This window comes from Pipistrellus hanaki (assembly GCF_964339955.1).
Source record: "Pipistrellus hanaki genome assembly, chromosome: 13".
Lineage (NCBI taxonomy): Eukaryota > Metazoa > Chordata > Mammalia > Chiroptera > Vespertilionidae > Pipistrellus > Pipistrellus hanaki.
The window spans coordinates 28,387,819-28,402,493 of record NC_140515.1 but is presented as its reverse complement, the minus strand read 5'-3'; the positions used below and the strand labels follow the sequence as shown (position 1 = coordinate 28,402,493).

The window sequence follows — 14,675 nt, the reverse complement described above, 5'->3', positions numbered from 1 at the left end:
GTAAGAGATTCACAACAATAACCAGTAATAAAAGAGAACAATTAAAATAATATACTGTATTAAAAGTTATATGAATGTGGGCTCGTCTCTGTCTGCCCCCTTCCCTCTCCCTCCCTCTCTCCTCCCCTCCTCTCCCCCCCCCCCTCTCCTCTCCCTCTTCCTCTCCCTCTCTCTCTCTTCTTCTCCCTCTCCTCATAATTGATCTAATAGGCAAGACAGCTGCTGAGTGACTGACGAGTGAAAAGGCCTGGACAAAGGGATAATTCACGTTAGGGGTGGGACAGTAGAATGGTTTGAGATTTCATCACATCACTCAGAATAGCGTGCAACTTAAAACGTACGAATTCTTTATTTCTGGAATTTTACATTTAATATTTTGGGGCTGCAATTGACTGGGTAACTGAAACCAAAGAAAGCGAAACCAGAGATAAGGGGGACTGCTGTACTGTTCGTACTTTTTGCAGTTTACCCTCAATTATAAGCCCTTCAAGAACAGAGACCATGTCTTATTCATACTTGGGTCCTTCGCTTTTAGGCCAGTGAAGTGGTGCTTGGCAATTCTGTTGATTGGGTGTCTAGGGTCCCGAAGACAAGTAAACAGTACCTGGAGACATGGAAATTGTCTCTGTGTTGGGTTTACTTCCAGATGTTTACCTCTGTCACGACCCTGGGCTGGATGAATTTGTACCTGGGCTTGTGGGAAAGGGCCAGGTGTGTATGGGGGTGTCATTGATGTCTCTGCTTCTGGGGTTCTGCGGCATTCTCCTGTCAAAAAAGAAAAAAAATTCTAGATGCTACACTTGGTATAGTCTCTTCTATCAATAGCCAAATAGCACTTTTCAACTTTTCAAAATATTTTCACATGTACCAAGAGCATATAATAGGCATTTAAACATTTTATAAGTGCATATTAGACAGGTTACTCAGATTCTTCATTCAGTGTCATTTTGTAAGTGTGCATTTATGAATGAAGGCGGAGGGGGTAATTTTTCCCTTTTGTGAAGAGTAGTGAGCCACATGCCAGATGAATAAGAGGAAAGTTCTAGAAAGAGTCCATATGTTCTTTTTTCCTATGGCCTTCCCAGTTTATTAAAATTGTCAGCTTGGCTCATTCAGCGTGGCTCAGTGGTTGAGCATTGACCTATGAACCAGGAGGTCACAGTTCGATTCCCGGTCAGGGCACATGCCTGGGTTGTGGGCTCAATCTCCAGTGGGGATGTACAGGAGGCAGCCAATCAGTGATTTTCTCTCATCATTGATGTTTATCCCCCTCCCTCCTTCCCTCCCTTCCCTCCCTCCCTCCCTCCCTTCTTCAGCCCTCCTCTCTGAAGTAAAAAAAATTGGCAGCTCGTTCTTTAAATAATCATGATATTAAAACAGCAAACACGAAGTGGTGCTCTGTCAGAAGCTATGATTGGGAGGTTTGCTTAAATAAGAGGGGCTAAGTGTCTGTTTTGTGTGTCCGCCTTCCTAAGGGAACTATATTGTACCTTTTCATGGTGGTTCCAGGCCAAAGGAGAAGTGTGTTAGCCTGCGCTTTAAGCAGTTGTACCCATAGAGCGTCTATAAATGAAGTATGGCCATTTGGTTATTGCATCGGGGAGTAGACACCAGTAAGTGTGCAGGCGCAGTGCTGTTTTCTCATGTTTCTCTTTTCCAAACTTGTTTTACTGGGAAAATGGGGAAGAGGGCAGGAAGGATCATTTATTTGGATGGGGGGTAAATTGGCATTACTGCAGCCAGGATCATAATTTTCTTCTTGGCAGCCTGTACCACAGGGCTGTTAGCACAGATATCCTATAGCAGTAATCTTTGAGTAATCAGAATTTCAAAGTACACTGATAGCCATTCAAAAATAATAGGATTATACCTGAGACTTTTATGGGTGGAGTGGTTAGACTCCTTAACCCTTGAGTAACCAGACTCACCTAGGACTCCAGTCAACCAGGAATTATAGGTTGTTGTTTTTTTTAGTTTATTTTTAATTTTTTTATTTTACTTTTATTCAAGAGAAAAGCCAGATCCCTGTAGGTAGCAGACAGCTCAGTGTTCTCCCCAAAGAAACAGAGAACTTTGTTATGTTAAGGCCTCCCACTGTTATTGTTACTATTGGTAATTCAAATCATCCGGAAAATGAGCAAAACAATATTCCTCATGTCTATTGTTATGAGAAAAATGTCTTTCTCTAGCTTTACACACTCTCTCTCTCTCTCTCTCTCTCTCTCTCTCTCTCTCTCTCTCTCTCTCTTCTGGGAGGTACAGTTTTAACTCCCCACATCACTTCAGTAAGAAAAACCAAAGAAAAACTACCACAAACCCAGCAGAAACAACCCTCTCTAGATAATAATAACCACCGTTTATTATGTAAAGTATGAAATTGGGTCTTGAGATCACAAACGAAAGTAGCAGCCCACGGTTGGGTGGAGGTGAGGAGCGAAAGGGAAGGGAGGAATGATCCACAGCCCCAGAATTTTAGAGCTGCGTTAGATCCCGTGGTGGCTGGAGAGAGAGCATGCTGTTCACGGCAGTAGACATGTGGTGGGCTCAAGAGAAGAGGTGGTTTGGGGAAACGTGAGTCAGTGTGGGAGCGTTTTGTGTGAAGTCAGCAGAGCAAATCCACTCCAGCATGCGACCCCGGTTTTTTTTTTTTTTTTAAATATATTTTATTGATTTTTTACAGAGAGGAAGGAAGAGAGATAGAGAGCTAGAAACATCGATGAGAGAGAAACATCGACCAGCTGCCTCTTGCACACCCCCTACCGGGGATGTGCCCGCAACCAAGGTACATGCCCCTGACCGGAATCCAACCTGGGACCTTTCAGTCCGCAGACTGACGCTCTATCCATTGAGCCAAACCGGTTTCGGCAACGACCCCTGTTTTTAATGCAGGCTTCACAGTGTACTTTGTTTCATGTATATTATGGGTAAGTAGTTCATGCGATTTTTGAATATTTGACATGCAGTGGTCGGCAAACTCATTAGTCAACAGAGCCAAATATCAACAGTACAAGGATTGAAATTTCTTTTGAGAGCCAAATTTTTTAAGTTTATACTAACGCCCTCACCAGCCTTAGCCAGATGGACACACACACACACATACACAAAATAGACTCGCCCAGACCGTGGTATTTTGTGGAAGAGCCACACTCAAGGGGTCCAAGAGCCGCAGGTAGCTTGCAAGCCGCAGTTTGCCAGCCACAATTCTAGGGCAAGGAAGCTAAATTTAGCCCGGCATGCGTTATAATCATAATTTTACAGTTAAAAGAAATGAAAATGTGTGTCTAGATAACCTTCACAGAGTCACAGCTGTCTTTAGTTACTCTCTCCTCCTCAGGATGGACGGATGGGGGATGCGGCAGCAGCATTCCTGCACTCTCCTTTTGGAAATCCACATACTACTGTCTACGTGTAAGGAAACGGCAAACTGCCCAAAAGACAACCTTTGTTCTGCCTTAAAAAATTTATTTTTTATTTTTTATTTTTTTACAGAGAGGAAGCGGGAGGGAAAGTTAGAAACATTGATGGGAGAGAAACATCAATCAGGTGCTTCCTGCATACCTCCTACTGGAGATGTGCCCGAAACCAAGGTACATGCCCTTGACTGGAATCGAATCTGGGACCCTCCAGTCTGCAGGCTGACTATTCACTGAGCCAAACCGGTTATGGCTGGTCCCTCCTTTTAATAGATGTTGGTGTTTGTTTGAAGTTCTGTTGGGATGAGCAGGCCTCTAGCTTCTCATGGAATAACAAGAAAACCCTACCATCTTTGGGAAGAATGGCCAGAACAATTACCCGCGTTTATTATATGTACATTGCAGTTTAGGGAACAGTGTAATAGCCATAGTCTCACTGGGTCTTTGACTGCCCTTTGTGATGGGCAAGTGAGGTTTTATTATACCCATTGTGCAGATAAGGAAATCAAGGCTAGGACAGGTAGAATTCCTTGATTAGGATCACATAGCTGAGTGTGGGTCAGAGTTGGATAGGAGTCTGTATCTAGTGTTCTTGTTTCTGTTCTGTTTAAACTAGAAAGCTAGTCTAAGATTGCTGAGAGTCAGAGTAGGCTTGTCATTTTCTCAGCTTCCGATTCTACCTTCTCTCTCCTCCTGCTGCCCCACTCTTGGCTTTCCTGGTAGATGCCAGGTTTTCCCCTTCAGCCTTTTTGTTTTTTTGGTCCCTAATCCCTAGGCCCTCATTTCCTTTTCTTGAGGGCTCCATTCCCTCATGGGTGCTGTGGTTTATTGTAACTGGGGCCACCGCAGCCAGCTCTTCTTGGGAGGCTGGAATGCCGTCTGTCCTCTAACCCAGCTCTTGGGCAGAGCTCACCAACCTGTCATCGTCCCTCTTGCCTTCTGACTGCTTTAGACTTGATTCAGAACCCGGCATCTGACCCCTGGTAGTTTTCCTCTGTTGCAGATTCTAGAATTCTGTCTTCTCATTTGTCAACAAATCTTTGACGTACCAGGTGCCCAGCAATGTGTGAAGTTCTGGGGTAACAATAAGGAAAACTGGAAGGGAGATAGATATTAATCAGAGGAGCACACATGTGACATTACCACTGCCTAAGGCCTCTCTGAGGGGAGGAGGTGCATGATGCTGTGCGAGTGTCACTAAAAATTCGCCCTCACCAGCCTTGGACGGACACACACACACACACACACACACACACACACACACACACACGAAATGCTACTCTGCCCCTCCAGCAATGCTGTGTCCTTTCCAGGACCCCTCACACCTTACCCACTGAGGATCAACACGAAGTCCTGGTTTGTACATTTGGTCTTAGCACTGGCAGTCTAGGTAGTTTAAGAAGAGAGGCTGGGAATGGCGGAGTTTATTTGCCCTTTTACCATAGAGCGAGACTGGAATTGTGCACATGCAAAGGATCTGCTTTGCAGTTTCGCTTCCCAGTGGGACGGAAGTTGAGCTTTTTCTTAGGTTGGCTCATGTCGCCCCCTAGTCCTGCCCAGGAGTAACTCAGTGGGATATCGGTAACTGTGGGAGGTGTGGAAGGCAGGTGGCCTACTACATTCCGTTCAGAAGTCCCCCTCACCCTCCACCTCCACCCCTCCCCCTCCACCAATGGTCGCATTGGTTCTAAATCACCAGGGGAGGAGCATTATGTGAAGATTATGTGGGGAGCTGTTTTCAAACTGTATTTCTGAATGCAGCAGCCTTTTCCTGGGTGTGATTTCAAAAATATATCTTACTGGGCCCCACCTCAGATTTACTAATAAATCAACCTGCAGAATCCGGGCCTAGGTAGGTGGCCCTGGTTCTCAAAGCCTCCTGGGTGATTCTAACTCATGGCCAGGGGTGAAAACTGCTCTTCCGGTGGCCCAAGGGCCGTAATGTTCTCACACACACAGATATCAGGGAAAACCCCGGAAGGATGACAGATGAGGCTATGTTGACAAACCCATCCTTGGAAAAATGAAATTATTCTGAAAACAATTCGGTGGTATTGACCATAATTTGCTTTAATCAAATATTTGCAACAAATGCCACTTTATTCTACTTTATGCTACTAAATATAGTTGGCTGGGTGAAAAAAAAAAAAAAAAAAAGGGAAGCTGGTCTTTCCTCATTGAGGTTTCTAGTCGGTAATTAATCTAGGAGACCTTAAATGCCTGCTCCTACAGGCATTGGGGCATATGCAAAGGCAAATAACACATGGATCTAACTTCAAGGAGATCCCAGAGTGGTGGGACAGATGGATTTTAAACATTTTAGGGTAAACTTCTTATAGGTGCATGCTAATCTTAACATTGCAAATGATCTGTTTTCCATAACCAGTTTTTTATTTAGTTAACTTTTTACAAATCCATTGTAAAACTTGCCTCTTGTAAGTTAGTAATCTTTGGAGTTAAAATTTTTAAATTATTTTTATTTATTTTAAATATATTTTTATTGATTTCAGAGTGGAAGGGAGAGGGAGAGAGAGAGATAGAAACATCAATGATGAGAGTGAATTGTTGGTCAGCTGCCTCCTGCACACCCTTACTGGGGATCGAGCATGCGTCCTGAGCATGTATATCCTGACGAGGAATTGAACTTACCTCCTGACACTCAACCACTGAGCCACACCAGCCGGGCCTCTTCTTATTTTTAGTTAAAAGGAAGACCCTGGGTATAGTGGAAAATTCTAGCTTCAGATCCCAGATCTACCACTCTGTGTCAGTTTGGACAAGTTACTTAGCCTCATAATGTTTCCTCATCTGCAAAATGGTGATAGTACCTACCTGATAGCATTGTTGTGAGGGATAAAAACGAAACACGATATGTGAAAGAACCTAGCACTATCCCATGTACCATGACCAACATGTAGTAATTGTCCTTTGTCTTCCTATCCCTTCAACTTCAGGGAGAAAATAACATTCTGAGACAATAAGAAATGGACCCTATGAGCCGTATCAGCCATGGATATTGCTAAGGGGAAAAACTCTAATAATGGTTTGCTTTGACCAGGGTTTCTTGACAGGGGCATTATTGCCATTTTGGTCCAAGACAGTCTTTGTTGTAGGTAGGGGGTGGGGGAGGCGGGCTGACTTGTGTATTGCAGTACGTTGGGAAGCATCCCTGGCCTTCACCCACTAGATGGCAGTAGAAATCTCAAGTTGTGACCACCAGGCATTGCCAAATGTTCATTTCCTGGTGGGTGGAAGCCAAATTGTTTTGATTGACAGGCACTGGCCTAGACCCTTACTGCTTGCTCTGTTCTGCACTGTGAATCCATTCCCTCTGCCTCTTACAAGAGTTTTTACTCTTGGTCAGAGTAGTGCGAAGTGCAAACGTGGTGTGGCTGTTCCATAGCTATCAGAGTAGTGGGAATGACAAAGGTAGAAAAGTGTTGGCGAGGATGTGGAGCAACCTGAAATCCCATATACTGCTGGCAGGAGTATAAATTGGTACAACTTCGTTGGAAAACTCTTTGGCAGCATCTGCTTAAGCTGAACATGTGCATACTCTATGACCCAACGTATTCATTCACTCCTAAGTACGTATGCAACAGAAATGTGGTCCATATACTCACAAAGGCATGCACGAAATATTTGTTGCAGCAGTGTTTGTTTATCATCACCCCAAATAGAAACTATCTAAATGCCCGTCAATAGTAGAATGAACTATGCTCTATTAGACAATGGATTACTATACAGCAACGAAAATGAATGATTTATTTAAGCTACACGGAAAAATAAGGATAACACAAGCATGATGTCAAGTGAAAGAATCCAGTTACACAAGCATGATGTCAAGTGAAAGAATCCAGTTGCAGAGGAGTACATGGTATATTATTCGATTTACATAAAGAGCAGTCTATGCTCTTAAAGGTTAGGATAGTATCGATAGTTACCTTCTGGGGCAGTTACTGGAAGAGGACACAAGGTAGGGAGGCATTAAATTCTCTCTGTTAGTATAACAGGTGTGTTGTTTGTTTCTGGACTGGATCTTAACTGGTTGAAAGGGTGATTCTAGAGGTAGAAAAATGCTGCATTATGAAGTGCTGTGAAGTCAAATTGAAGATTGGGTCAAACATCAGGACTATCAGTGGTCTCAGCCCTTCAAATGTTAAATATTTAGGACTTTTTCTCCATTGTCGTTCTTCTCTTTTTACCGTGGAAGTTAATTCTAGCCAAACTTGCAGCAATACATCTGAGAGTAATTATAATTTATGAGGGTATGAATATCAGCATATTTTATTTGTGAGGATTTTTTGAATGAGATTACTGAATCCAAGTTGTTTTTAGTAATGAAAACCACTAAAATAATTTTTGTTTGCAAGAAAACAATTGTGCTAAGTATTATATTGTTTAGTTCTAGTGTTTTGTGCTAAGTATTATATTGTTTAGTTCTAGTGTTTAGTTCTAGTGTTTTCTTTTCTTGGGAATGCCAATTGATTAAATTCTCCCCAGTATGATTTGTTTAAAACATGAGTCTTGTTTTCAAATACTATTTATATCTTAAATGCATGTTAATAAGGCAGATTTCCCACTTGGTCATTTGATATCAATTGAATTGGTTTTGTTACTATTTTTAATTTTTGAAAAGTTTAGTAAGGGTTCAACTGTTTTTTAAAAGGTATTTGCTGTGACTTTTATTAAATAAAACTAGAGGCCTGATGCACACAATTCATGTAAGGGGTTTGGCCCTCGCAGACCTGGCTGCCTCCCCTCGGTTAGCCCTCACAGCCCCTAGCAGCCCTGGCTGGCCCTTGTAGCGCCTTGTAGCCCCTTGCAGCCCCAGCTTCGTCCGGAAGTTCATCCGGATGGTCAGTCTACTGTTCGGTCTAATTAGCATCTTAGCTCTTTATTATATAGGACTAGAAACCCCGGGCACGAAATTCATGCATGGGTGTAAGGTCCCTAGACCTGGGCAGTGATCAAGGGCCAATTGGGGCCTCCTTTGTTCCCCACTGCCCCTGGTGGTCAGCATGTCATAGTTGAACTCCTGGGGGGACACTTTGCATATTAGCCTTTCATATACACTGAGTGGCTAGCTTATTATGATCTCTGAACGCATAATAATCTGGCCATTCAGTGTATATCCTATACAATAAAAGGCTAATATGAAAATCAGGAGTTCGACCAGCAGGCAGGCCAGCAAACTGCCCATGTCCTGTCTCCCTGGCCAGGCTGGCCGGACCCTACCCATGCACGAATTCATGCACCAAGCCTCTAACACACACACACACACACACACACACACACACACACACACACACACTCACACACACACTAGAGGCCCATTGCAGGAAGATTCATGCAAGAAGAGGACTTCCTGCCACTGGAAGGAAGCAGAGAAGGGAGAGAAGCCCACTGAGACGGGCTTCCCTCCCATTTCTGCCACCCCACTTGCTTCTCCATAGCTTCACTCCCTTCTGCAGTGCTTGGTTTCCTTCTATGCTGTCTTCAGTCTTTGCTCCAAGCTGTATGCAAATTAACTGCCATCTTTGGTGGGTTGATTTGCATACCCACTCTGATTGGCTGGTGGGTGTAGCAGAGGGACAGTCAATTTGCATGCTTCTCTTTTATTTTGACACACACATGCGCACACACACACACACACACACATGCATACAGAGTGGCCAGATTATTATGCGTTCAGAGATCATCATAATCTGACCACTCAGTGTATATAGATAAGAGGCTTATTGTGTTTGAAATATATTGTGCATCAGATGACAGTGGACCATATATGCAGTTTGCTTTCTCAAAATTGTCTTTGCATTTTAAAATTCACCCCTAGAGGGTGCTATTGTATTGAAAGTCTAAGTCTGAGTATTTTTAAAAAACCACACATATATTTGTACTAAAATCCCACTATATTACAGTAAATGATCTAGTAACTACTTAATAGAAGTTGAAAGTGTTTAAACTTAGAAGTGGTACTATTATATAAACAATAAAAGTCAAGACATATGCTTAATGGTATTTGCTTTTGTGAAAATTGGATAAAGTACTGTCAAGTTTTCATCGCCATTTCAGTGTGAACAACTCCAAGTTAGAGAAACAAGCAGTATTTTATGATATATTTGGAGGATTCTTTCTTTGAAAGAAAATGTAATTACATAGGTAACTTAATAATGCCAGGTTCACATCATTGATACTTGAGGCACTTGAAAAATTGTTTTGGCATCTTCTGTTACTCAGCAGCTGTGTTGTTGAAGACCTACCGCATGCAAAACAGTCTTTATAATCTGGTGGGGAGAGAGACATAAATTACTTTATAATCTGTTTTAAGAATTAAGGGCCCTGTAAACCTAAAACACAGTGGAATAAAGAGATTAATCCTAGCTAAAGGGGTTCTTGGAGAAGGTAGGGTTTTAACTCAGCCTTTAGGTAGAGGCCACAGAACTTTTTATTCTAAACAATAACAGGGAGGGTCAAAAGTAGGTGTACAGTTTTTATATGGAAAATAATACAATTATTAAATAATGATACAAGAATAAACTCTGTTTCCCGTACTCACAACTGTACACCTACCTTGCCCCACCTTCTCTTTTGTATATAAAAGAGAAGCAAGTTTGGTTTCTCAAGTCTTCCTTCTTACTATTGAATGCTTGGTTTTCACTTAATCCTTTTCTCTGCTCTCCTCACAATTTTGTCTTACTAATTAAGATATTAGATTTAAAAAAAAGTACAAGTCTTTGACCAGTAAAGTGTTTTACAAGCATCGTCATCGTTATTTTGATACAGTTCATATTACACTGAGGAATGTACCTGTAATTGGCAGTGCAGTAGATTCTAGAGTGGTTTTTATACATGTTATTTTTATACATCCAACTTCTTATTTAACGGAATGTTTAGATCAAGGTATAGTAAAACTTATTTTCTTCCGTCTGTAAGGTTTGTTTTGATTATTATTCACATGTCAGGTTAAAGCCATTCTTCAAAAAATAAATGGTGGTAAGGAGGAAAAAAAAACCACTTTCAAAATGAAAGAATTGGCTAAATACCTAGGTTACATAGAATCCTGGGGAGAAGAGAGCAGTTGAATCCAATAGATGAACCAAATAGCGCAGTATGATTATATATATATGTCCCTGGGTCTTTGAGGAGATTATTGCTAGACTTAACATTAAAACATTCCCTTCTCTGGAATTGCCCTAATGAAAGCATTTAAAAAGTGTTTAGAGAGTGACTTTACTAATTTGGCTTTTGTTGTTAAACAACTTACTGTTGTGGTGATTCTATTCTAAATGAATAGTTGAGTGTACAAACATGTCAAACTCTCTGCTGGGGGGCCGCATGCCTCCTTTAAATGAACGGGATACTCAGCCCACCGGTCTCGAGTTTGACATGCTTGGAATTTAACCCAGTGATTAGCCTGGGCTCTCTTCTGTCATCATTATTTCACAAAGATCCTGAGACCCTGCTATAATGAACACTTATGGAGCACTTACTGTATACTGTGGGAGCTTTATACCAAGAACTGAAGCTTAGTTTTCCATCCCTCCAGAAATGTACGGTCTAGTTTGGGGAATTGCTACTAATACATGAAGTAATTAGTAAACAATAGAATACAGGCAGTGTGTGCATACATATCGGTGTGCTCTGGAAATTTAAAGCTCAGAGTTTCTCCCTGCAGACTGTTCTTAGGACAGATACCTCAGCATGAACATCCTCGGAGTTTATAAAGGTCTAAATAAATGTTTGGAATTTTATTATCTTTTCTAAAAAGTATGTTTTTATTGATTTGGGAGAAGGGGAGAGAGAGAGAAACATCAATGAGGAGAGAGAATCATTGATCAGCTGCCTCCTGCATGTCCCCTATTGGGGATTCAGCCTACAATTTGGGCATATGCGCTGACTGGGAATCAAACCGTGACCTTCTGGTTCGTAGGCTGATGCTCAACCTCTGAGCCATGCCTGCTGGGCTAGAATTTTAATATCTTTAGTTGTTACTTCTAAGTCAAAAGGACATATGGTATTTAAACATAAGATACACATGGTCCATTACTTATGTCTTACCAGGGCGTATTTTCTCATTATCTGTTTGCTTTTTTTAAAAAGTGGGGAACTTCCTTCACCCTCACCTTGATCATAAAGGTAAATCTTTATGTGATCTTTATTAGGTAAATTAGAAATGCAGAAAAATGTCAAAAAATTCTGATGACTCACACATAGTATTAACATTTTAGTACTTTTTGCAATCTTTTTAATACTGTACATGTGCATACTTTTTTTCTACATATGTAAATATACTCACAAATATGCAAGTAAAGTCCAGCCGGTGTACTCATTCAGTATCCAGTTTCATCTTAAAATGTTCTTTGCTTTATCTTTTAAATATCTGATAATTCAGGTTTCTTCATTCTTAAAAAATAGATCTTTTGACCTGACTTTTTAAAGATAAAATTTAGCACCATCCTTTTGATTTACTTAAAAGCAATACTGTTAGCACATTAATTATGAATACATTAGCCTGTGAATGAACTTGAGAAGCACTGACCCCTCCTAGTATTCGGATTTTAAAATGAATGCATGGATTGTAACCTGAAGAGCAGTCAGAATCTAGATGAGCTTTTCTCAAATGTGAGAACTTGCAGTCCCCAAAAGATGTTGACAGAATGCAGTTTGAGAAACATCCCATTAGATCAGTAGTTCTCAACCTTTCTAATGCCTCGACCCTTTAATACAGTTCCTCATGTTGTAGTGACCCCCAAACATAAAATTATTTTCGTTGCTACTTCATAACTGTAATTTTGCTACTGTTATGAATTGTAATGTAAATATCTGTGTTTTCCGATGGTCTTAGGCAACTCTGCTATCGGTTCTCAACCTTTGGGTCGCCAGAACACGAGGAACTGTATTAAAGGGTTGCGGCATTAGAAAGGTTGAGAACCACTGCATTAGATAATCCAGTGTGTGTTTGGAGTAGGGGAGGGGTGGGTGGGAATGGAGAATTTGCCTTTGAGAAGTTTTAATCTTATTGATTTCATTCAACAAGTATTTATTGATGGCCTACTATGTGCCAGGCTTATGCCAGGCTGACCTTGCAAATGTGAAGAAGGCATATAGTCCTTGCTCTGAAGGCCTGGATTTGGTGAGGCTAGAAACACATATGTGGGGCAGTGTGCTAGGACAGAGTAGGAGGGAGGAGGGGAAGATTGGGGGCGCCCCAGGACAAGAGAGGTGTATGCCAGTCTTGAGGGCAGACGGGTGTTTGCTGGGTGCAGGTGGCAGAGCGGTCCTCCAGCACAGGGCTTCTCAGGCTCTCCTGGTGGGTGACCGGGTGCCCCTGCCCCACTTCATTGCAGAATGATACTTTGTAAAGTGCAGTGAAACTCACTAAGTAGGACTGATTAAAAAAATAACAACCCTTAGTTTTTGAAAGAAATATTTAGGAGACATAAAATTACTCTGTCAGATTGCTATAAAAGTTTTGAAGTGTTCATGGTGCTTTTTGTATCTTGCTTTTGTGGATAGTGACAGCCAGTTCTAGAATTTAACCCAGTGATTAGCCAGGAATCACGCTCAGCACCGCACTAGTATTCCACATCAGTGGGAAAGACATGGCTAGGGGCTGGGAATTTTACCACAGATCATTCCGACACGTCAAGGTTTACCCGTGGGACTGTGTCCATACAGATAATTACCACTTGGAGGCTGAGAACCACATTGGAAGTGATACTGAGTCATGAAAGGGAAGTTACTAATTATTTTACTCTATCTTTACAATGTAGTATTATCTGAATCTGGTTAAATCACAATATTTTAAAAAGAACACTTTCCTTCTCAAAATAAGTATGGAAAGAAATATTTTCAGGCAGGTAAATTTCTCTCTCTCAGATTAAAGCAGGGACTCTAAAAAAGACCCTGGCACTGGGTCCCACCCCCTCAAGATCAGCATCAGGCTTTTTAACAGCTCTGCACTGATTCCAGTGTGCAGCCAGCTTCCATAGTGGATATGCTAATGGCACCTCATGTTTCCTGATTGATACCTTACGTCAGAGAACATATGGCACAGTGATTGTAATCCAAAGCTATTAGTTGAATTTGATACTTAAGGAGAGTGAGACTGTTATATAAGTGCAATAATCTTGTGTACAGTAGATGCTATAGGGGGTTTCTTCCCACCCTCCCGAACAAATTCCATGAAGTATTTTTTTTAAAATATATTTTATTGATTTTTCACAGAGAGGAAGAGAGAGGGATAGAGAGTTAGAAACATCGATGAGAGAGAATCATCGATCAGCTGCCTCTTGCACACCCCCTACTGGGGATGCGCCCGCAACCAAGGTACATGCCCTTGACCGGAATCGAACCCGGGACCTTTCAGTCCCCAGGCCGACGCTCTATCCACTTGAGCCAAACCGGTCCCGGTGAAATTCCATGAAGTATTTTGATGACAGTTGATGGTATACATATCCTTCAGTATAGTTAATGTAGTATCTAGCATTAGTAAATAGGCAACCTAGCATTAATAAATATCCTTATAAATTAAAGCTTGTAAAATCTTGGTTTTTCTGTTGCCTACTTCACTAGCTGCTGTCCCAATGACTACTACTGCAGCAGTAATGGCTACTGTATTTGGACGCTACATTAACGTCCAGAGAAGACTTGATTAGAACAGCTTGCGATGAACGGGCTTGTTACACCCCAAATGCAATTATTGTTGAATTTTTAACATATAACCCCTTGAAATTATATATTAAAATCTTATTTTAGAGAAAAATTTCAGGTCTTGCACAGCATGTTCCTTGATATTTTCTAAATCTCCAAGTAGCATACAATGATGTCACTATCGAAACATTTCCTAGGGTGAAATTATTAGTCTGTGGTGCCAAAACCTGGCTGCAATCTGCAAAAACTCCCCCTCCCCCCACATACACATTTTACTAGTGTGTTCTTCATGTGCCAAAGACTTCTGAACATTCAGTGATTCATTCAGTGAGTAACTCTTGAGCACCTACTTGCTGTGCTAGACATTGGAGATGCAAATTTAAAGCCTCAAGTCCAGTCCTTCCAGTAAGGAACATGGCAGCATGCTACCAGCCTGTAATATGCAGATGGAACAGCTTTCTTCCTCTGTTACCCCCCCCCCCCTTACCGCCCCCCTCTGTTTGTGAAGGTTTTAATACTAGGGGAAGAAATCACTCTAAAAGTAGTCGTTTACTCCCTCTGAGCCTCAGTTTCCTCTCCTGGAAAAAGGTGATACCCTCCTTCCTG

The 14,675-nt window shown here is 41.6% G+C and overlaps 1 protein-coding gene across 5 annotated transcripts in view; it reads left to right on the top strand.

The window, feature by feature from the left end:
* VGLL4 (vestigial like family member 4) overlaps nt 1–14,675 on the top strand; it is a 149,441-nt gene that overhangs the window by 55,371 nt on the left and 79,395 nt on the right. The gene's annotated exons all lie outside the window — the stretch shown is intronic.